This window comes from Denticeps clupeoides, unplaced genomic scaffold, assembly GCF_900700375.1.
Source record: "Denticeps clupeoides unplaced genomic scaffold, fDenClu1.1, whole genome shotgun sequence".
NCBI lineage: Eukaryota > Metazoa > Chordata > Actinopteri > Clupeiformes > Denticipitidae > Denticeps > Denticeps clupeoides.
Window position 1 is genome coordinate 407 of NW_021629871.1, and position 23,634 is coordinate 24,040.

Consider the following 23,634-nt stretch of genomic DNA (forward strand, 5'->3'; position numbering starts at 1 on the left):
GCACACCTTCTAGAGGCAATGCAATACTGGGTCGATGAATGGAGCGGATGGAGCAGGCTCTATTGCCGACTCCCTGTTCTAAAAAGTCCGCTTAATATGACGTATCAGATATTAAACTGACATCAGGGTGCGTAGCACCTTAAGGCCGAGGGCTGGAAAACCCCACCTAATCGATTCAGCTCCCCCCCACTCCATAGCCAAGCCTGTGAATGATCGTTGTAGAGCACGCACAGAAAAAGAAACCTGAAGAGAAGTTTAAAAAAAAAAAAAAAAAAAAAAAGAAAAAAGGCGGGAAAACATATCAAAGAAAGAAAATACTCCATAACTTACTTTAAAAAAAAAGTTAACAAAGTGATGTAAATACTTTCATTTTAAAAGTTTTACAATAGTTAAAGCTTACAGCACCTGGCATTCCCACGTAGTCTCCCATCCAAGTAGTAACCAGGCCCAAGCCTTCTTAGCTTCTGAGATCATACAAGATTGGGCAATCTTGAGCTGGCATGTCCGTAAGCAAACTCTGCTTGAAAATCTAGGACTTTAAACAAAAGGGCTTTGAAAACATTACAAAGTGCGAAAACTCCCGCTTTACTGTCAAATTATGTTGGAGAAAAGGCAAAAAAAAAGCTAACAAAGCCATGTAAATACTTTCATTTTAAAAGTTTTTCAATAGTTAAAGCACCTGGTATTCCCAGGTAGTCTCCCATCCAAGTACTAACCAGGCCCAAGCCTTCTTAGCTTCTGAGATCAGACAAGATTGGGCATTCTTCAGCTGGTTTGTCTGTACACAAACTCTGCTTGAAAATCTTGAACTTTAAGCCAAAGGGGCTTGAAAACATATCAAAGAGTGAAAACTCCCGCTTTACTGTCAAATTATCATGGAGAAAAGGCAAAAAGTTGGAGTGGTAAGCTTTTATTTGCAATACAACAAATAAAGTGCACACCTTCTAGAGGCAATGCAATACTGGGTTGATGAATGGAGCGGATGGAGCAGGCCCTATTGCCGACTCCCTGTTCTAAAAAGTCCGCTTAATATGACGTATCAGATATTAAACTGACATCAGGGTGCGTAGCACCTTAAGGCCGAGGGCTGGAAAACCCCACCTAATCGATTCAGCTCCACCCCACTCCATAGCCAAGCCTGTGAATGATCGTTGTAGAGCACGCACAGAAAAAGAAACCTGAAGAGAAGTTTAAAAAAAAAAAATAAAAAAAAAGAAAAAAGGCGGGAAAACATATCAAAGAAAAAAAATACTCCATAACTTACTTTAAAAAAAAAGTTAACAAAGTGATGTAAATACTTTCATTTTAAAAGTTTTACAATAGTTAAAGCTTACAGCACCTGGCATTCCCATGTAGTCTCCCATCCAAGTAGTAACCAGGCCCAAGCCTTCTTAGCTTCTGAGATCAGACAAGATTGGGCAATCTTGAGATGGCATGTCCATAAGCAAACTCTGCTTGAAAATCTTGGACTTTAAACAAAAGGGCTTTGAAAACATTACAAAGTGCGAAAACTCCCGCTTTACTGTCAAATTATGATGGAGAAAAGGCAAAAAAAGCTAACAAAGCCATGTAAATACTTTCATTTTAAAAGTTTTTCAACAGTTAAAGCACCTGGTATTCCCAGGTAGTCTCCCATCGAAGTACTAACCAGGCCCAAGCCTTCTTAGCTTCTGAGATCAGACAAGATTGGGCAATCTTGAGCTGGCATGTCCGTAAGCAAACTCTGCTTGAAAATCTTGGACTTTAAACCAAAGGGGCTTGAACACATATCAAAGAGTGAAAACTCCCACTTTACTGTCAAATTATGATGGAGAAAAGGCAAAAAAAGCTAACAAAGCCATGTAAATACTTTCATTTTAAAAGTTTTTCAATAGTTAAAGCTTACAGCACCTGGTATTCCCAGGTAGTCTCCCATCCAAGTACTAACCAGGCCCAAGCCTTCTTAGCTTCTGAGATCAGACAAGATTGGGCAATCTTGAGATGGCATGTCCGTACACAAACTCTGCTTGAAAATCTTGAACTTTAAACCAAAGGGGCTTGAACACATATCAAAGAGTGAAAACTCCCACTTTACTGTCAAATTATGATGGAGAAAAGGCAAAAAAAGCTAACAAAGCCATGTAAATACTTTCATTTTAAAAGTTTTTCAATAGTTAAAGCTTACAGCACCTGGTATTCCCAGGAAGTCTCCCATCCAAGTACTAACCAGGCCCAAGCCTTCTTAGCTTCTGAGATCAGACAAGATTGGGCATTCTTCAGCTGGTTTGTCCGTACACAAACTCTGCTTGAAAATCTTGAACTTTAAACCAAAGGGGCTTGAACACATATCAAAGAGTGAAAACTCCCGCTTTACTCTCAAATTATCATGGAGAAAAGGCAAAAAGTTGGAGTGGTAAGCTTTTATTTGCAATACAACAAATAAAGTGCACACCTTCTAGAGGCAATGCAATACTGGGTCGATGAATGGAGCGGATGGAGCAGGCCCTATTGCTGACTCCCTGTTCTAAAAATTCCGCTTAATATGACGTATCAGATATTAAACTGACATCAGGGTGCGTAGCACCTTAAGGCCGAGGGCTGGAAAACCCCACCTAATCGATTCAGCTCCACCCCACTCCATAGCCAAGCCTGTGAATGATCGTTGTAGAGCACGCACAGAAAAAGAAACCTGAAGAGAAGTTTAAAAAAAAAAAAAAAAAAGAAAAAGGCGGGAAAACATATCAAAGAAAGAAAATACTCCATAACTTACTTTAAAAAAAAGTTAACAAAGTGATGTAAATACTTTCATTTTAAAAGTTTTACAATAGTTAAAGCTTACAGCACCTGGCATTCCCATGTAGTCTCCCATCCAAGTAGTAACCAGGCCCAAGCCTTCTTAGCTTCTGAGATCAGACAAGATTGGGCAATCTTGAGATGGCATGTCCATAAGCAAACTCTGCTTGAAAATCTTGGACTTTAAACAAAAGGGCTTTGAAAACATTACAAAGTGCGAAAACTCCCGCTTTACTGTCAAATTATGATGGAGAAAAGGCAAAAAAAAGCTAACAAAGCCATGTAAATACTTTCATTTTAAAGTTTTTCAATAGTTAAAGCACCTGGTATTCCCAGGTAGTCTCCCATCCAAGTACTAACCAGGCCCAAGCCTTCTTAGCTTCTGAGATCAGACAAGATTGGGCATTCTTCAGCTGGTTTGTCCGTACACAAACTCTGCTTGAAAATCTTGAACTTTAAACCAAAGGGGCTTGAACACATATCAAAGAGTGAAAACTCCCACTTTACTGTCAAATTATTATGGAGAAAAGGCAAAAAAAGCTAACAAAGCCATGTAAATATTTTCATTTTAAAAGTTTTTCAATAGTTAAAGCTTACAGCACCTGGTATTCCCAGGTAGTCTCCCATCCAAGTACTAACCAGGCCCAAGCCTTCTTAGCTTCTAAAATCAAACAAGATTGGGCATTCTTCAGCTGGTTTGTCTGTACACAAACTCTGCTTGAAAATCTTGAACTTTAAGCCAAAGGGGCTTGAAAACATATAAAAAGAGTGAAAACTCCCGCTTTACTGTCAAATTATGATGGAGAAAAGGCAAAAAAAGCTAACAAAGCCATGTAAATACTTTCATTTTAAAAGTTTTTCAATAGTTAAAGCACCTGGTATTCCCACGTAGTCTTCCATCCAAGTACTAACCAGGCCCAAGACTTCTTAGCTTCTGAGATCAGACAAGATTGGGCATTCTTCAGCTGGTTTGTCCGTACACAAACTCTGCTTGAAAATCTTGAACTTTAAGCCAAAAGGGGCTTGAAAACATATCAAAGAGTGAAAACTCCCGCTTTACTGTCAAATTATGATGGAGAAAAGGCAAAAAAAGCTAACAAAGCCATGTAAATACTTTCATTTTAAAAGTTTTTCAATAGTTAAAGCTTACAGCACCTGGTATTCCCAGGTAGTCTCCCATCCAAGTACTAACCAGGCCCAAGCGTTCTTAGCTTCTGAGATCAGACAAGATTGGGCATTCTTCAGCTGGTTTGTCTGTACACAAACTCTGCTTGAAAATCTTGAACTTTAAGCCAAAGGGGCTTGAACACATATCAAAGAGTGAAAACTCCCGCTTTACTGTCAAATTATGATGGAGAAAAGGCAAAAAAAGCTAACAAAGCCATGTAAATACTTTCATTTTAAAAGTTTTTCAATAGTTAAAGCTTACAGCAACTGGTATTCCCAGGTAGTCTCCCATCCAAGTACTAATCAGGCCCAAGTCTTCTTAGCTTCTGAGATCAGACAAGATTGGGCATTCTTATGCTGGTTTGTCTGTACACAAACTCTGCTTAAAAATCTTGAACTTTAAGCCAAAGGGGCTTGAAAACATATCAAAGAGTGAAAACTCCCGCTTTACTGTCAAATTATCATGGAGAAAAGGCAAAAAGTTGGAGTGGTAAGCTTTTATTTGCAATACAACAAATAAAGTGCACACCTTCTAGAGGCAATGCAATACTGGGTCGATGAATGGAGCGGATGGAGCAGGCCCTATTGCCGACTCCCTGTTCTAAAAAGTCCGCTTAATATGACGTATCAGATATTAAACTGACATCAGGGTGAGTAGCACCTTAAGGCCGAGGGCTGGAAAACCCAACCTAATCGATTCAGCTCCACCCCACTCCATAGCCAAGCCTGTGAATGATCGTTGTAGAGCACGCACAGAAAAAGAAACCTGAAAAGAAGTTTAAAAAAAAAAAAAAAAAAAAAAAGAAAAAAAAAGGCGGGAAAACATATCAAAGAAAGAAAATACTCCATAACTTACTTTAAAAAAAAGTTAACAAAGTGATGTAAATACTTTCATTTTAAAAGTTTTACAATAGTTAAAGCTTACAGCACATGGCATTCCCACATAGTCTCCCATCCAAGTAATAACCAGGCCCAAGCCTTCTTTGCTTCTGAGATCAGACAAGATTGGGCAATCTTGAGCTGGCATGTCCGTAAGCAAACTCTGCTTGAAAATCTTGGACTTTAAACAAAAGGGCTTTGAAAACATTACAAAGTGCGAAAACTCCCGCTTTACTGTCAAATTATGATGGAGAAAAGGCAAAAAAAACTAACAAAGCCATGTAAATACTTTCATTTTAAAAGTTTTTCAATAGTTAAAGCACCTGGTATTCCCAGGTAGTCTCCCATCCAAGTACTAACCAGGCCCAAGCCTTCTTAGCTTCTGAGATCAGACAAGATTGGGATTTCTTCAGCTGGTTTGTCCGTACACAAACTCTGCTTGAAAATCTTGAACTTTAAGCCAAAGGGGCTTGAAAACATATCAAAGAGTGAAAACTCCTGCTTTACTGTCAAATTATGATGGAGAAAAGGCAAAAAAAAGCTAACAAAGCCATGTAAATACTTTCATTTTAAAAGTTTTTCAATAGTTAAAGCTTAAAGCATCTGGTATTCCCAGGTAGTCTCCCATCCAAGTACTAACCAGGCCCAAGCCTTCTTAGCTTCTAAAATCAGACAAGATTGGGCATTCTTCAGCTGGTTTGTCTGTACACAAACTCTGCTTGAAAATCTTGAACTTTAAGCCAAAGGGGCTTGAAAACATATAAAAAGAGTGAAAACCCCCGCTTTACTGTCAAATTATGATGGAGAAAAGGCAAAAAAAGCTAACAAAGCCATGTAAATACTTTCATTTTAAAAGTTTTTCAATAGTTAAAGCACCTGGTATTCCCACGTAGTCTTCCATCCAAGTACTAACCAGGCCCAAGACTTCTTAGCTTCTGAGATCAGACAAGATTGGGCATTCTTCAGCTGGTTTGTCCGTACACAAACTCTGCTTGAAAATCTTGAACTTTAAGCCAAAAGGGGCTTGAAAACATATCAAAGAGTGAAAACTCCCGCTTTACTGTCAAATTATGATGGAGAAAAGGAAAAAAAAGCTAACAAAGCCATGTAAATACTTTCATTTTAAAAGTTTTTCAATAGTTAAAGCTTACAGCACCTGGTATTCCCAGGTAGTCTCCCATCCAAGTACTAACCAGGCCCAAGCGTTCTTAGCTTCTGAGATCAGACAAGATTGGGCATTCTTCAGCTGGTTTGTCTGTACACAAACTCTGCTTGAAAATCTTGAACTTTAAGCCAAAGGGGCTTGAACACATATCAAAGAGTGAAAACTCCCGCTTTACTGTCAAATTATGATGGAGAAAAGGCAAAAAGTTGGAGTGGTAAGCTTTTATTTGCAATACAACAAATAAAGTGCACACCTTCTAGAGGCAATGCAATACTGGGTCGATGAATGGAGCGGATGGAGCAGGCCCTATTGCCGACTCCCTGTTCTAAAAAGTCCGCTTAATATGACGTATCAGATATTAAACTGACATCAGGGTGCGTAGCACCTTAAGGCCGAGGGCTGGAAAACCCAACCTAATCGATTCAGCTCCACCCCACTCCATAGCCAAGCCTGTGAATGATCGTTGTAGAGCACGCACAGAAAAAGAAACCTGAAAAGAAGTTTAAAAAAAAAAAAAAAAAAGGCGGGAAAACATATCAAAGAAAGAAAATACTCCATAACTTACTTTAAAAAAAAGTTAACAAAGTGATGTAAATACTTTCATTTTAAAAGTTTTACAATAGTTAAAGCATACAGCACCTGGCATTCCCAGGTAGTCTCCCATCCAAGTACTAACCAGGCCCAAGCCTTCTTAGCTTCTGAGATCAGACAAGATTGGGCATTCTTCAGCTGGTTTGTCCGTACACAAACTCTGCTTGAAAATCTTGAACTTTAAACCAAAGGGGCTTGAACACATATCAAAGAGTGAAAACTCCCGCTTTACTGTCAAATTATGATGGAGCAAAGGCAAAAAAAGCTAACAAAGCCATGTAAATACTTTCATTTTAAAAGTTTTTCAATAGTTAAAGCTTACAGCACCTGGTATTCCCAGGTAGTCTCCCATCCAAGTACTAACCAGGCCCAAGCCTTCTTAGATTCTGAGATCAGACAAGATTGGGCATTCTTCAGCTGGTTTGTCTGTACACAAACGCTGCTTGAAAATCTTGAACTTTAAGCCAAAGGGGCTTGAAAACATATCAAAGAGTGAAAACTCCCGCTTTACTGTCAAATTATCATGGAGAAAAGGCAAAAAGTTGGAGTGGTAAGCTTTTATTTGCAATACAACAAATAAAGTGCACACCTTCTAGAGGCAATGCAATACTGGGTCGATGAATGGAGCGGATGGAGCAGGCCCTATTGCCGACTCCCTGTTCTAAAAAGTCCGCTTAATATGACGTATCAGATATTAAACTGACATCAGGGTGCGTAGCACCTTAAGGCCGAGGGCTGGAAAACCCAACCTAATCGATTCAGCTCCACCCCACTCCATAGCCAAGCCTGTGAATGATCGTTGTAGAGCACGCACAGAAAAAGAAACCTGAAGAGAAGTTTAAAAAAAAAAAAAAAAAAAAAAAGAAAAAAGGCGGGAAAACATATCAAAGAAAGAAAAAACTCCATAACTTACTTTAAAAAAAAGTTAACAAAGTGATGTAAATACTTTCATTTTAAAAGTTTTACAATAGTTAAAGCTTACAGCACCTGGCATTCCCACATAGTCTCCCATCTAAGTAGTAACCAGGCCCAAGCCTTCTTAGCTTCTGAGATCAGACAAGATTGGGCAATCTTGAGCTGGCATGTCCGTAAGTAAACTCTGCTTGAAAATCTTGGACTTTAAACAAAAGGGCTTTGAAAACATTACAAAGTGCGAAAACTCCCGCTTTACTGTCAAATTATGATGGAGAAAAGGCAAAAAAAGCTAACAAAGCCATGTAAATACTTTCATTTTAAAAGTTTTTCAATAGTTAAAGCACCTGGTATCCCCAGGTAGTCTCCCATCCAAGTACTAACCAGGCCCAAGCCTTCTTAGCTTCTGAGATCAGACAAGATTGGGCATTCTTCAGCTGGTTTGTCCGTACACAAACTCTGCTTGAAAATCTTGAACTTTAAGCCAAAGGGGCTTGAAAACATATCAAAGAGTGAAAACTCCTGCTTTACTGTCAAATTATGATGGAGAAAAGGCAAAAAAAGCTAACAAAGCCATGTAAATACTTTGATTTTAAAAGTTTTCAATAGTTAAAGCTTACAGCACCTGGTATTTCCAGGTAGTCTCCCATCCAAGTACTAACCAGGCCCAAGCCTTCTTAGCTTCTGAGATCAGACAAGATTGGGCATTCTTCAGCTGGTTTGTCTGTACACAAATGCTGCTTGAAAATCTTGAACTTTAAGCCAAAGGGGCTTGAAAACATATCAAAGAGTGAAAACTCCCGCTTTACTGTCAAATTATCATGGAGAAAAGGCAAAAAGTTGGAGTGGTAAGCTTTTATTTGCAATACAACAAATAAAGTGCACACCTTCTAGAGGCAATGCAATACTGGGTCGATGAATGGAGCGGATGGAGCAGGCCCTATTGCCGACTCCCTGTTCTAAAAAGTCCGCTTAATATGACGTATCAGATATTAAACTGACATCACGGTGCGTAGCACCTTAAGGCCGAGGGCTGGAAAACCCAACCTAATCGATTCAGCTCCACCCCACTCCATAGCCAAGCCTGTGAATGATCGTTGTAGAGCACGCACAGAAAAAGAAACCTGAAAAGAAGTTTAAAAAAAGAAAAAAAAAAAAAAAGAAAAAAAAGGCGGGAAAACATATCAAAGAAAGAAAATACTCCATAACTTACTTTAAAAAAAAGTTAACAAAGTGATGTAAATACTTTCATTTTAAAAGTTTTACAATAGTTAAAGCTTACAGCACATGGCATTCCCACGTAGTCTCCCATCCAAGTAGTAACCAGGCCCAAGCCTTCTTAGCTTCTGAGATCAGACAAGATTGGGCAATCTTGAGCTGGCATGTCCGTAAGCAAACTCTGCTTGAAAATCTTGGACTTTAAACAAAAGGGCTTTGAAAACATTACAAAGTGCGAAAACTCCCGCTTTACTGTCAAATTATGATGGAGAAAAGGCAAAAAAAGCTAACAAAGCCATGTAAATACTTTCATTTTAAAAGTTTTTCAATAGTTAAAGCTTACAGCACCTGGTATTCCCAGGTAGTCTCCCATCCAAGTACTAACCAGGCCCAAGCCTTCTTAGCTTCTGAGATCAGACAAGATTGGGCATTCTTCAGCTGGTTTGTCTGTACACAAACTCTGCTTGAAAATCTTGAACTTTAAGCCAAAGGGGCTTGAAAACATATCAAAGAGTGAAAACTCCCGCTTTACTGTCAAATTATCATGGAGAAAAGGCAAAAAGTTGGAGTGGTAAGCTTTTATTTGCAATACAACAAATAAAGTGCACACCTTCTAGAGGCAATGCAATACTGGGTCGATGAATGGAGCGGATGGAGCAGGCCCTATTGCCGACTCCCTGTTCTAAAAAGTCCGCTTAATATGACGTATCAGATATTAAACTGACATCAGGGTGCGTAGCACCTTAAGGCCGAGGGCTGGAAAACCCAACCTAATCGATTCAGCTCCACCCCACTCCATAGCCAAGCCTGTGAATGATCGTTGTAGAGCACGCACAGAAAAAGAAACCTGAAGAGAAGTTTAAAAAAAAAAAAAAAAGAAAAAAGGCGGGAAAACATATCAAAGAAAGAAAAAACTCCATAACTTACTTTAAAAAAAGTTAACAAAGTGATGTAAATACTTTCATTTTAAAAGTTTTACAATAGTTAAAGCTTACATCACCTGGCATTCCCACGTAGTCTCCCATCTAAGTAGTAACCAGGCCCAAGCCTTCTTAGCTTCTGAGATCAGACAAGATTGGGCAATCTTGAGCTGGCATGTCCGTAAGTAAACTCTGCTTGAAAATCTTGGACTTTAAACAAAAGGGCTTTGAAAACATTACAAAGTGCAAAAACTCCCGCTTTACTGTCAAATTATGATGGAGAAAAGGCAAAAAAAGCTAACAAAGCCATGTAAATACTTTCATTTTAAAAGTTTTTCAATAGTTAAAGCTTACAGCACCTGGTATTCCCAGGTAGTCTCCCATCCAAGTACTAACCAGGCCCAAGCCTTCTTAGCTTCTGAGATCAGAAAAGATTGGGCATTCTTCAGCTGGTTTGTCTGTACACAAACTCTGCTTGAAAATCTTGAACTTTAAGCTAAAGGGGCTTGAAAACATATCAAAGAGTGAAAACTCCCGCTTTACTGTCAAATTATCATGGAGAAAAGGCAAAAAGTTGGAGTGGTAAGCTTTTATTTGCAATACAACAAATAAAGTGCACACCTTCTAGAGGCAATGCAATACTGGGTCGATGAATGGAGCGGATGAAGCAGGCCCTATTGCCGACTCCCTGTTCTAAAAAGTCCGCTTAATATGACGTATCAGATATTAAACTGACATCAGGGTGCGTAGCACCTTAAGGCCGAGGGCTGGAAAACCCAACCTAATCGATTCAGCTCCACCCCACTCCATAGCCAAGCCTGTGAATGATCGTTGTAGAGCACGCACAGAAAAAGAAACCTGAAGAGAAGTTTAAAAAAAAAAAAAAAAAAAAAAGAAAAAAGGCGGGAAAACATATCAAAGAAAGAAAATACTCCATAACTTACTTTAAAAAAAAGTTAACAAAGTGATGTAAATACTTTCATTTTAAAAGTTTTACAATAGTTAAAGCTTACAGCACCTGGCATTCCCACGTAGTCTCCCATCCAAGTAGTAACCAGGCCCAAGCCTTCTTAGCTTCTGAGATCAGACAAGATTGGGCAATCTTGAGCTGACATGTCCGTAAGCAAACTCTGCTTGAAAATCTTGGACTTTAAACAAAAGGGCTTTGAAAACATTACAAAGTGCGAAAACTCCCGCTTTACTGTCAAATTATGATGGAGAAAAGGCAAAAAAAGCTAACAAAGCCATGTAAATACTTTCATTTTAAAAGTTTTTCAATAGTTAAAGCACCTGGTATTCCCAGGTAGTCTCCCATTCAAGTACTAACCAGGCCCAAGCCTTCTTAGCTTCTGAGATCAGACAAGATTGGGCATTCTTCAGCTGGTTTGTCCGTACACAAACTCTGCTTGAAAATATTGAACTTTAAACCAAAGGGGCTTGAACACATATCAAAGAGTGAAAACTCCCGCTTTACTGTCAAATTATGATGGAGAAAAGGCAAAAAAAGCTAACAAAGCCATGTAAATACTTTCATTTTAAAAGTTTTTCAATAGTTAAAGCTTACAGCACCTGGTATTCCCAGGTAGTCTCCCATCCAAGTACTAACCAGGCCCAAGCCTTCTTAGCTTCTGAGATCAGACAAGATTGGGCATTCTTCAGCTGGTTTGTCTGTACACAAACTCTGTTTGAAAATCTTGAACTTTAAGCCAAAGGGGCTTGAAAACATATCAAAGAGTGAAAACTCCCGCTTTACTGTCAAATTATGATGGAGAAAAGGCAAAAAAAGCTAACAAAGCCATGTAAATACTTTCATTTTAAAAGTTTTTCAATAGTTAAAGTTTACAGCACCTGGTATTCCCAGGTAGTCTCCCATCCAAGTACTAACCAGGCCCAAGCCTTCTTAGCTTCTGAGATCAGACAAGATTGGGCATTCTTCAGCTGGTTTGTCTGTACACAAACTCTGTTTGAAAATCTTGAACTTTAAGCCAAAGGGGCTTGAAAACATATCAAAGAGTGAAAACTCCCGCTTTACTGTCAAATTATCATGGAGAAAAGGCAAAAAGTTGGAGTGGTAAGCTTTTATTTGCAATACAACAAATAAAGTGCACACCTTCTAGAGGCAATGCAATACTGGGTCGATGAATGGAGCGGATGGAGCAGGCCCTATTGCCGACTCCCTGTTCTAAAAAGTCCGCTTAATATGACGTATCAGATATTAAACTGACATCAGGGTGCGTAGCACCTTAAGGCCGAGGGCTGGAAAACCCAACCTAATCGATTCAGCTCCACCCCACTCCATAGCCAAGCCTGTGAATGATCGTTGTAGAGCACGCACAGAAAAAGAAACCTGAAGAGAAGTTTAAAAAAAAAAAAAAAAAAAAAAAAAAAAAAAAGGCGGGAAAACATATCAAAGAAAGAAAATACTCCATAACTTACTTTAAAAAAAAGTTAACAAAGTGATGTAAATACTTTCATTTTAAAAGTTTTACAATAGTTAAAGCTTACAGCACCTGGCATTCCCACGTAGTCTCCCATCCAAGTAGTAACCAGGCCCAAGCCTTCTTAGCTTCTGAGATCAGACAAGATTGGGCAATCTTGAGCTGGCATGTCCGTAAGCAAACTCTGCTTGAAAATCTTGGACTTTAAACAAAAGGGCTTTGAAAACATTACAAAGTGCGAAAACTCCCGCTTTACTGTCAAATTATGATGGAGAAAAGGCAAAAAAAGCTAACAAAGCCATGTAAATACTTTCATTTTAAAAGTTTTTCAATAGTTAAAGCACCTGGTATTCCCAGGTAGTCTCCCATCCAAGTACTAACCAGGCCCAAGCCTTCTTAGCTTCTGAGATCAGACAAGATTGGGCATTCTTCAGCTGGTTTGTCCGTACACAAACTCTGCTTGAAAATCTTGAACTTTAAACCAAAGGGGCTTGAACACATATCAAAGAGTGAAAACTCCCGCTTTACTGTCAAATTATCATGGAGAAAAGGCAAAAAGTTGGAGTGGTAAGCTTTTATTTGCAATACAACAAATAAAGTGCACACCTTCTAGAGGCAATGCAATACTGGGTCGATGAATGGAGCGGATGGAGCAGGCCCTATTGCCGACTCCCTGTTCTAAAAAGTCCGCTTAATATGACGTATCAGATATTAAACTGACATCAGGGTGCGTAGCACCTTAAGGCCGAGGGCTGGAAAACCCCACCTAATCGATTCAGCTCCACCCCACTCCATAGCCAAGCCTGTGAATGATCGTTGTAGAGCACGCACAGAAAAAGAAAACTGAAGAGAAGTTTAAAAAAAAAAAAAAAAAAAAAAAAGGCTGGAAAACATATCAAAGAAAGAAAATACTCCATAACTTACTTTAAAAAAAAGTTAACAAAGTGATGTAAATACTTTCATTTTAAAAGTTTTACAATAGTTAAAGCTTACAGCACCTGGCATTCCCACGTAGTCTCCCATCCAAGTAGTAACCAGGCCCAAGCCTTCTTAGCTTCTGAGATCAGACAAGATTGGGCAATCTTGAGCTGGCATGTCCGTAAGCAAACTCTGCTTGAAAATCTTGGACTTTAAACAAAAGGGCTTTGAAAACATTACAAAGTGCAAAAACTCCCGCTTTACTGTCAAATTATGATGGAGAAAAGGCAAAAAAAGCTAACAAAGCCATGTAAATACTTTCATTTTAAAAGTTTTTCAATAGTTAAAGCACCTGGTATTCCCAGGTAGTCTCCCATCCAAGTACTAACCAGGCCCAAGCCTTCTTAGCTTCTGAGATCAGACAAGATTGGGCATTCTTCAGCTGGTTTGTCCGTACACAAACTCTGCTCGAAAATTTTAGATTAGATTAGATTCAACTTTATTGTCATTACACATGTACAAGTACAGGGCAACGAAATGTAGTTTAGGTCTAACCAGAAGTGCAATAAGCAGCAAGTGCAGGATACAGTTCAAATAAGTTAAGTTATATATATATACATAAAGTGATATGTGCTATACATAAAGTGATATGTGCAGTACAAAGTGATATGTGCAGTACAAAGTGATATGTGCAGTACAAAGTGATATGTGCAGTGCAGTGATTATCAAGAGTGTATGGGGGGGGGGGCAGAGGAGTTCAGCAAGGAAACAGCTCTGGGAAAAAAGCTGTTCCTAAGTCTGCTGGTTCTTGTCCGTGGTAGCCTGAACCGTCTGCCTGAAGGCAGGAGAGAGAACAGTTCGTGGGCCGGGTGGGAGGAGTCCTTAAGAATACTGCGAGCTCGACGCAGACAGTGCTTCCTCTGGATGTCCTCAATGGATGGAAGTGGAGTCCCTGTGATGCGCTGGGCAGTTTTCACCACCCGCTGCATCGCCTTACGCTCAGCAACAGTGCAGCTTCCATACCACACTGTGAGACAGCTGGTAAGGATGCTCTCTATTGTAGAGCGGTAAAAGTTCAACAGGATGGTAGTGGGTAGCTGGTTCTTTTTTAATGTTCTCAAGAAGAAGAGGCGCTGGTGAGCCTTCTTGACCAGGCTGGAGGTGTTAATGCTCCAGGACAGGTCCTCTGAGATGTGGGTCCCCAGGAACTTGAAGGATGTAACAGGCTGCACAGTCATCCCATTGATGTGGATGGGATCATGCGAGCCTCTTCTCTCCCTCCTGAAGTCCACAATGAGCTCCTTGGTCTTGGTGGTGTTTAAAAGAAGGTTATTTTCTGTGCACCAAGTGGCCAGATGCTGGACCTCCTCCCTGTAGGCAGTCTCATCGTTGTTGTCGATGAGACCTATCACCGTGGTGTCATCTGCAAACTTAATAACGGAGTTTGATCCATACATAGGTCGGCAGTCATGGGTGAAGAGGGAGTAGAGGAAGGGGCTCAGCACACAGCCCTGTGGTACACCAGTGTTGAGCGTGACAGTAGTGGAGCGGATGTGGCCTGACCTTACATGCTGTGGTCTGCTGGTCAGAAAGTCCATAATCCAGTTGCAAAGTGAGGTGTTGATGTCCAGGGCTCTAAGTTTAGAGATTAGCTTAGAGGGGATGACAGTGTTAAATGCTGAGCTGAAATCAACAAACAGCATCCGTGCATATGTGTTTTGCTTGTCCAGGTGTGTGAGTACAGAGTGCAGCGCTATGGAGACTGCATCCTCTGTGCTCCTATTGCTACGGTACGCAAACTGGTGTGGGTCCAGAGTTGGTGGGAGGAAGTCCCTCAGATGTGCCAGGACTAACCGCTCGAAGCACTTCATGATTATGGGTGTGAGTGCTACAGGGCGGTAGTCATTCAGGCATGTTGGGCTAGAATGTTTCGGCACTGGTACAATGGAGGTGGATTTGAGGCATGTTGGAACAGCTGCTTGGGCGAGAGACATGTTAAAAATGTCCGTGAATACGCCAGCGAGCTGCTCTGCACATGCTCTAAGAACGCGCCCCGGGATGCCGTCTGGTCCAGCAGCCTTGCGCGCGTTTATCCGACTCAGTGCAGTGCAAACATCTGAGGAGGTGAGTATGATGGGCGAGTGGTCGGTAGATGAGGGGATCTTGACAGCAGGTTGCTTGTTGTCTCTTTCAAAGCGAGCATAAAAGTCGTTGAGCTCATTCAGAAAGAGGACATTTGTGGTTGTGGGGGCTGAGTTGCTGGGTTTATAGTCTGTAATGGCCTGAATGCCCTGCCACAAGCGTCGAGGATCAGCATTGGAGAAGTATTCCTCTAGCTTTAGTTTGTAGCAGTGCTTGGCCTTTTTGATGCCCCTCTTCAGGTTCGCCCTGGAAATGCCGTAGGCCTGTGCATCACCCGATCTGAAGGCATTGTTGCGTGCCTTCAGCAGGAGACGCACCTCCTTGTTCATCCAAGGCTTCTGATTAGGGTATGTGGTGATCTGTTTCTGAGTAGTAACCGTGTCTATGGTGGTGTTAATGTAGTTCAGAACAGAGGAGGTGTAGATGTCGATGTCCGTGTGAGAGCCACAGGTGGCCTGTGAAGCAAACATACTCCAGTCTGTGTGTTGGAACCTGTCCTGGAGTGTGATGTCAGCCCCCGCTGGCCACACTTTGATGGTCCTCACTGATGGCTTCACACGGTTGATGAGGGGGGAGTACTTGGGGGTGAGAAACAAAGAAAGGTGATCTGATTGTCCGAAGTGGGGGAGGGGGGTCACAGCATAGGCTTCAGCCATGTTTGTATAAACTTGATCCAGAGTTTTGTTTCCTCTGGTGTGACAGAGAATGTTTTTATGAAATTTAGGAAATACCGTCTTCAAATTGGAATGATTAAAATCGCCCGCCACAATGTATGCAGCCTCTGGGTGATCAGTCTGTTGTTTACTGATGGCCGCATGAAGTTTGTTCATAGCAAGCTTGGCATCAGCATCAGGAGGAATGTAAGCGGCAGTTATAATGGTGGATGTGAACTCCCGCGGCAGATAGAACGGTCTGCACTTAACCATGAGAAACTCTAGGTTAGCTGAGCAGTGTCTCCCAATGATAGTAGAGTTCGTGCACCAGGCTTTGTTAACATAGATGCACAATCCCCCACCTCTGGTCTTACCGGAGTCATCCGCCGTTCTGTCTGCCCGGAGAATGTGGTGCTCAGCTAGAGCAATAGCATTGTCCGGTATTCCGTTGTTTAGCCATGTTTCAGTGAAAATCATGACATTGCAGTTCCAGAGTTTCTTGCTGTGGTTGATTCGGAGTCGAATCTCATCCATTTTGTTCACCAGTGACCGTACATTGGCGAGAAGAATGCTGGGCAAAGAGAGCCGGTGTGGTGTTAGCTTTAGCTTAGCTCTTAGCCCTCCGCGCTTCCCCCGCCTTTGTTTACGGTCTCGACGGCGTCTTCGAGCACTTCCGCCCGGTCGGGTAGGGTGCGCCGCCTCGGGTGTTCTGCCGATCTCAGGGATGAGTTCAAGATTGCTGATAAAACTGTTAAAATTACGGGAACCAATATCCAAAAGCTCTTGTCGGGAGTACGATGTTGAGGCACTACTGTTCTGCACGAACAGCCCCGACATGAGCAAGAAAATTACCGCAAAACTGCAGAAACTGGAGAGACGCTGAGCCTCGCGATGTGTACGCGCCGCCATCTAAGAAGATCTTGAACTTTAAACCAAAAGGGCTTGAACACATATCAAAGAGTGAAAACTCCCGCTTTACTGTCAAATTATGATGGAGAAAAGGCAAAAAAAGCTAACAAAGCCATGTAAATACTTTCATTTTAAAAGTTTTTCAATAGTTAAAGCTTACAGCACCTGGTATTCCCAGGTAGTCTCCCATCCAAGTACTAACCAGGCCCAAGCCTTCTTAGCTTCTGAGATCAGACAAGATTGGGCATTCTTCAGCTGGTTTGTCTGTACACAAACTCTGCTTGAAAATCTTGAACTTTAAGCCAAAGGGGCTTGAAAACATATCAAAGAGTGAAAACTCTTGCTTTACTGTCAAATTATCATGGAGAAAAGGCAAAAAGTTGGAGTGGTAAGCTTTTATTTGCAATACAACAAATAAAGTGCACACCTTCTAGAGGCAATGCAATACTGGGTCGATGAATGGAGCGGATGGAGCAGGCCCTATTGCCGACTCCCTGTTCTAAAAAGTCCGCTTAATATGACGTATCAGATATTAAACTGACATCAGGGTGCATAGCACCTTAAGGCCGAGGGCTGGAAAACCCCACCTAATCGATTCAGCTCCACCCCACTCCATAGCCAAGCCTGTGAATGATCGTTGTAGAGCACGCACAGAAAAAGAAACCTGAAGAGAAGTTTAAAAAAAAAAGAAAAAAAAAAAAGAAAAAAGGCGGGAAAACATATCAAAGAAAGAAAATACTCCATAACTTACTTTAAAAAAAAGTTAACAAAGTGATGTAAATACTTTCATTTTAAAAGTTTTACAATAGTTAAAGCTTACAGCACCTGGCATTCCCACGTAGTCTCCCATCCAATTGGTAACCAGGCCCAAGCCTTCTTAGCTTCTGAGATCAGACAAGATTGGGCAATCTTGAGCTGGCATGTCCGTAAGCAAACTCTGCTTGAAAATCTTGGACTTTAAACAAAAGGGCTTTGAAAACATTACAAAGTGCGAAAACTCCCGCTTTACTGTCAAATTATGATGGAGAAAAGGCAAAAAAAGCTAACAAAGCCATGTAAATACTTTCATTTTAAAAGTTTTTCAATAGTTAAAGCACCTGGTATTCCCAGGTAGTCTCCCATCCAAGTACTAACCAGGCCCAAGCCTTCTTAGCTTCTGAGATCAGACAAGATTGGGCATTCTTCAGCTGGTTTGTCCGTACACAAACTCTGCTTGAAAATCTTGAACTTTAAACCAAAGGGGCTTGAACACATATCAAAGAGTGAAAACTCCCGCTTTACTGTCAAATTATCATGGAGAAAAGGCAAAAAGTTGGAGTGGTAAGCTTTTATTTGCAATACAACAAATAAAGTGCACACATTCTAGAGGCAATGCAATACTGGGTCGATGAATGGAGCGGATGGAGCAGGCCCTATTGCCGACTCCCTGTTCTAAAAAGTCCGCTTAATATGACGTATCAGATATTAAACTGACATCAGGGTGCGTAGCACCTTAAGGCCGAGGGCTGGAAAACCCCACCTAATCGATTCAGCTCCACCCCACTCCATATCCAAGCCTGTGAATGATCGTTGTAGAGCACGCACAGAAAAAGAAACCTGAAGAGAAGTTTAAAAGAAAAAAGGCGGGAAAACATCAAAGAAAGAAAATACTCCATAACTTACGTAAAAAAAAAGTTAACAAAGTGGTGTAAATACTTTCATTTTAAAAGTTTTACAATAGTTAAAGCTTACAGCACCTTGCATTCCCACGTAGTCTCCCATCCAAGTAGTAACCAGGCCCAGGCCTTCTTAGCTTCTGAGATCAGACAAGATTGGGCAATCTTGAGCTGGCATGTCCGTAAGCAAACTCTGCTTGAAAATCTTGGACTTTAAACAAAAGGGCTTTGAAAACATTACAAAGTGCGAAAACTCCCGCTTTACTGTCAAATTATGATGGAGAAAAGGCAAAAAAAGCTAACAAAGCCATGTAAATACTTTCATTTTAAAAGTTTTTCAACAGTTAAAGCACCTGGTATTCCTAGGTAGTCTCCCATCAAAGTACTAACCAGGCCCAAGACTTCTTAGCTTCTGAGATCAGACAAGATTGGGCATTCTTCAGCTGGTTTGTCCGTACACAAACTCTGCTTGAAAATCTTGAACTTTAAACCAAAGGGGCTTGATCACATATCAAAGAGTGAAAACTCCCACTTTACTGTCAAATTATGATGGAGAAAAGGCAAAAAAAGCTAACAAAGCCAAGTAAATACTTTCATTTTAAAAGTTTTTCAATAGTTAAAGCTTACAGCACCTGGTATTCACAGGTAGTCTCCCATCCAAGTACTAACCAGGCCCAAGGCTTCTTAGCTTCTCAGATCAGACAAGATTGGGCATTCTTCAGCTGGTTTGTCTGTACGCAAACTCTGCTTGAAAATCTTGAACTTTAAGCCAAAGGGGCTTGAAAACATATCAAAGAGTGAAAACTCCCGCTTTACTGTCAAATTATCATGGAGAAAAGGCAAAAAGTTGGAGTGGTAAGCTTTTATTTGCAATACAACAAATAAAGTGCACACCTTCTAGAGGCAATGCAGTACTGGGTCGATGAATGGAGCGGATGGAGCAGGCTTTATTGCCGACTGCCTGTTCTAAAAAGTCCGCTTAATATGACGTATCAGATATTAAACTGACATCAGGGTGCGTAGCACCTTAAGGCCGAGGGCTGGAAAACCCCACCTAATCGATTCAGCTCCACCCCACTCCATAGCCAAGCCTGTGAATGATCGTTGTAGAGCACGCACAGAAAAAGAAACCTGAAGAGATGTTTAAAAAAAAAAAAAAAAAAAAAAAAGAAAAAAGGCGGGAAAACATATCAAAGAAAGAAAATACTCCATAACTTACTTTAAAAAAAAGTTAACAAAGTGATGTAAATACTTTCATTTTAAAAGTTTTACAATAGTTAAAGCTTACAGCACCTGGCATTCCCACGTAGTCTCCCATCCAAGTAGTAACCAGGCCCAGGCCTTCTTAGCTTCTGAGATTAGACAAGATTGGGCGATCTTGAGCTGGCATGTCCATAAGCAAACTCTGCTTGAAAATCTTGGACTTTAAACAAAAGGGCTTTGAAAACATTACAAAGTGCGAAAACTCCCGCTTTACTGTCAAATTATGATGGAGAAAAGGCAAAAAAAGCTAACAAAGCCATGTAAATACTTTCATTTTAAAAGTTTTTCAACAGTTAAAGCACCTGGTATTCCCAGGTAGTCTCTCATCCAAGTACTAACCAGGCCCAAGCCTTCTTAGCTTCTGAGATCAGACAAGATTGGGCATTCTTCAGCTGGTTTGTCCGTACACAAACTCTGCTTGAAAATCTTGAACTTTAAACCAAAGGGGCTTGAACACATATCAAAGAGTGAAAACTCCCGCTTTACTGTCAAATTATGATGGAGAAAAGGCAAAAAAAGCTAACAAAGCCAAGTAAATACTTTCATTTTAAAAGTTTTTCAATAGTTAATGCTTACAGCACCTGGTATTCCCAGGTAGTCTCCCATCCAAGTACTAACCAGTCCCAAGGCTTCTTAGCTTCTCAGATCAGACAAGATTGGGCATTCTTCAGCTGGTTTGTCTGTACGCAAACTCTGCTTGAAAATCTTGAACTTTAAGCCAAAGGGGCTTGAAAACATATCAAAGAGTGAAAACTCCCGCTTTACTGTCAAATTATCATGGAGAAAAGGCAAAAAGTTGGAGTGGTAAGCTTTTATTTGCAATACAACAAATAAAGTGCACACCTTCTAGAGGCAATGCAGTACTGGGTCGATGAATGGAGCGGATGGAGCAGGCTTTATTGCCGACTGCCTGTTCTAAAAAGTCCGCTTAATATGACGTATCAGATATTAAACTGACATCAGGGTGCGTAGCACCTTAAGGCCGAGGGCTGGAAAACCCCACCTAATCGATTCAGCTCCACCCCACTCCATAGCCAAGCCTGTGAATGATCGTTGTAGAGCACGCACAGAAAAAGAAACCTGAAGAGATGTTTAAAAAAAAAAAAAAAAAAAAAGAAAAAAGGCGGGAAAACATATCAAAGAAAGAAAATACTCCATAACTTACTTTAAAAAAAAGTTAACAAAGTGATGTAAATACTTTCATTTTAAAAGTTTTACAATAGTTAAAGCTTACAGCACCTGGCATTCCCACGTAGTCTCCCATCCAAGTAGTAACCAGGCCCAGGCCTTCTTAGCTTCTGAGATCAGACAAGATTGGGCGATCTTGAGCTGGCATGTCCATAAGCAAACTCTGCTTGAAAATCTTGGACTTTAAACAAAAGGGCTTTGAAAACATTACAAAGTGCGAAAACTCCCGCTTTACTGTCAAATTATGATGGAGAAAAGGCAAAAAAAGCTAACAAAGCCATGTAAATACTTTCATTTTAAAAGTTTTTCAACAGTTAAAGCACCTGGTATTCCCAGGTAGTCTCTCATCCAAGTACTAACCAGGCCCAAGCCTTCTTAGCTTCTGAGATCAGACAAGATTGGGCATTCTTCAGCTGGTTTGTCCGTACACAAACTCTGCTTGAAAATCTTGAACTTTAAACCAAAGGGGCTTGAACACATATCAAAGAGTGAAAACTCCCGCTTTACTGTCAAATTATGATGGAGAAAAGGCAAAAAAAGCTAACAAAGCCAAGTAAATACTTTCATTTTAAAAGTTTTTCAATAGTTTAAGCTTACAGTACCTGGTATTCCTAGGTAGTCTCCCATCCAAGTACTAACCAGGCCCAAGCCTTCTTAGCTTCTGAGATCAGACAAGATTGGGCATTCTTCAGCTGGTTTGTCTGTACACAAACTCTGCTTGAAAATCTTGAACTTTAAGCCAAAGGGGCTTGAAAACATATCAAAGAGTGAAAACTCCCGCTTTACTGTCAAATTATCATGGAGAAAAGGCAAAAAGTTGGAGTGGTAAGCTTTTATTTGCAATACAACAAATAAAGTGCACACCTTCTAGAGGCAATGCAATACTGGGTCGATGAATGGAGCGGATGGAGCAGGCCCTATTGCCGACTGCCTGTTCTAAAAAGTCCGCTTAATATGACGTATCAGATATTAAACTGACATCAGGGTGCGTAGCACCTTAAGGCCGAGGGCTGGAAAACCCCACCTAATCGATTCAGCTCCACCCCACTCCATAGCCAAGCCTGTGAATGATCGTTGTAGAGCACACACAGAAAAAGAAACCTGAAGAGATGTTTAAAAAAAAAAAAAAAAAGAAAAAAGGCGGGAAAACATATCAAAGAAAGAAAATACTCCATAACTTACTTTAAAAAAAAATGTTAACAAAGTGATGTAAATACTTTCATTTTAAAAGTTTTACAATAGTTAAAGCTTACAGCACCTGGCATTCCCACGTAGTCTCCCATCCAAGTAGTAACCAGGCCCAGGCCTTCTTAGCTTCTGAGATCAGACAAGATTGGGCGATCTTGAGCTGGCATGTCCGTAAGCAAACTCTGCTTGAAAATCTTGGACTTTAAACAAAAGGGCTTTGAAAACATTACAAAGTGCGAAAACTCCCGCTTTACTGTCAAATTATGATGGAGAAAAGGCAAAAAAAGCTAACAAAGCCATGTAAATACTTTCATTTTAAAAGTTTTTCAACAGTTAAAGCACCTGGTATTCCCAGGTAGTCTCCCATCCAAGTACTAACCAGGCCCAAGCCTTCTTAGCTTCTGAGATCAGACAAGATTGGGCATTCTTCAGCTGGTTTGTCCGTACACAAACTCTGCTTGAAAATCTTGAACTTTAAACCAAAGGGGCTTGAACACATATCAAAGAGTGAAAACTCCCGCTTTACTGTCAAATTATGATGGAGAAAAGGCAAAAAAAGCTAACAAAGCCAAGTAAATACTTTCATTTTAAAAGTTTTTCAATAGTTAAAGCTTACAGCACCTGGTATTCCTAGGTAGTCTCCCATCCAAGTACTAACCAGGCCCAAGCCTTCTTAGCTTCTGAGATCAGACAAGATTGGGCATTCTTCAGCTGGTTTGTCTGTACGCAAACTCTGCTTGAAAATCTTGAACTTTAAGCCAAAGGGGCTTGAAAACATATCAAAGAGTGAAAACTCCCGCTTTACTGTCAAATTATCATGGAGAAAAGGCAAAAAGTTGGAGTGGTAAGCTTTTATTTGCAATACAACAAATAAAGTGCACACCTTCTAGAGGCAATGCAATACTGGGTCGATGAATGGAGCGGATGGAGCAGGCCCTATTGCCGACTGCCTGTTCTAAAAAGTCCGCTTAGTATGACGTATCAGATATTAAACTGACATCAGGGTGCGTAGCACCTTAAGGCCGAGGGCTGGAAAACCCCACCTAATCGATTCAGCTCCACCCCACTCCATAGCCAAGCCTGTGAATGATCGTTGTAGAGCACGCACAGAAAAAGAAACCTGAAGAGATGTTTAAAAAAAAAAAAAAAAAAAAAAGAAAAAAGGCGGGAAAACATATCAAAGAAAGAAAATACTCCATAACTTACTTTAAAAAAAAGTTAACAAAGTGATGTAAATACTTTCATTTTAAAAGTTTTACAATAGTTAAAGCTTACAGCACCTGGCATTCCCACGTAGTCTCCCATCCAAGTAGTAACCAGGCCCAGGCCTTCTTAGCTTCTGAGATCAGACAAGATTGGGCGATCTTGAGCTGGCATGTCCGTAAGCAAACTCTGCTTGAAAATCTTGGACTTTAAACAAAAGGGCTTTGATAACATTACAAAGTGCGAAAACTCCCGCTTTACTGTCAAATTATGATGGAGAAAAGGCAAAAAAAGCTAACAAAGCCATGTAAATACTTTCATTTTAAAAGTTTTTCAACAGTTAAAGCACCTGGTATTCCCAGGTAGTCTCCCATCCAAGTACTAACCAGGCCCAAGCCTTCTTAGCTTCTGAGATCAGACAAGATTGGGCATTCTTCAGCTGGTTTGTCCGTA

The 23,634-nt window shown here is 40.6% G+C and overlaps 18 pseudogenes; all 18 read right to left on the reverse strand.

Moving 5' to 3' along the window:
- Window positions 1-2,157: 2,157 nt before the first annotated feature.
- LOC114776236 (uncharacterized) lies at window positions 2,158-2,276 on the reverse strand (annotated as a pseudogene).
- Window positions 2,277-3,362: 1,086 nt separating this feature from the next.
- LOC114776230 (uncharacterized) lies at window positions 3,363-3,481 on the reverse strand (annotated as a pseudogene).
- Window positions 3,482-3,915: 434 nt separating this feature from the next.
- LOC114776233 (uncharacterized) lies at window positions 3,916-4,034 on the reverse strand (annotated as a pseudogene).
- Window positions 4,035-5,962: 1,928 nt separating this feature from the next.
- Window positions 5,963-6,081, reverse strand: LOC114776234 (uncharacterized; annotated as a pseudogene).
- A 529-nt stretch (window positions 6,082-6,610) lies between these two features.
- LOC114776279 (uncharacterized) lies at window positions 6,611-6,729 on the reverse strand (annotated as a pseudogene).
- A 160-nt stretch (window positions 6,730-6,889) lies between these two features.
- On the reverse strand, window positions 6,890-7,008 carry LOC114776266 (uncharacterized; annotated as a pseudogene).
- Window positions 7,009-9,040: 2,032 nt separating this feature from the next.
- LOC114776280 (uncharacterized) lies at window positions 9,041-9,159 on the reverse strand (annotated as a pseudogene).
- An 812-nt stretch (window positions 9,160-9,971) lies between these two features.
- On the reverse strand, window positions 9,972-10,090 carry LOC114776231 (uncharacterized; annotated as a pseudogene).
- Window positions 10,091-11,181: 1,091 nt separating this feature from the next.
- On the reverse strand, window positions 11,182-11,300 carry LOC114776281 (uncharacterized; annotated as a pseudogene).
- Window positions 11,301-11,460: 160 nt separating this feature from the next.
- LOC114776310 (uncharacterized) lies at window positions 11,461-11,579 on the reverse strand (annotated as a pseudogene).
- A 543-nt stretch (window positions 11,580-12,122) lies between these two features.
- Window positions 12,123-12,241, reverse strand: LOC114776235 (uncharacterized; annotated as a pseudogene).
- An 807-nt stretch (window positions 12,242-13,048) lies between these two features.
- Window positions 13,049-13,167, reverse strand: LOC114776237 (uncharacterized; annotated as a pseudogene).
- Window positions 13,168-16,837: 3,670 nt separating this feature from the next.
- Window positions 16,838-16,956, reverse strand: LOC114776282 (uncharacterized; annotated as a pseudogene).
- Window positions 16,957-20,829: 3,873 nt separating this feature from the next.
- LOC114776269 (uncharacterized) lies at window positions 20,830-20,948 on the reverse strand (annotated as a pseudogene).
- Window positions 20,949-21,380: 432 nt separating this feature from the next.
- On the reverse strand, window positions 21,381-21,499 carry LOC114776267 (uncharacterized; annotated as a pseudogene).
- A 537-nt stretch (window positions 21,500-22,036) lies between these two features.
- LOC114776314 (uncharacterized) lies at window positions 22,037-22,155 on the reverse strand (annotated as a pseudogene).
- A 432-nt stretch (window positions 22,156-22,587) lies between these two features.
- LOC114776313 (uncharacterized) lies at window positions 22,588-22,706 on the reverse strand (annotated as a pseudogene).
- Window positions 22,707-23,246: 540 nt separating this feature from the next.
- On the reverse strand, window positions 23,247-23,365 carry LOC114776315 (uncharacterized; annotated as a pseudogene).
- Window positions 23,366-23,634: the final 269 nt, after the last annotated feature.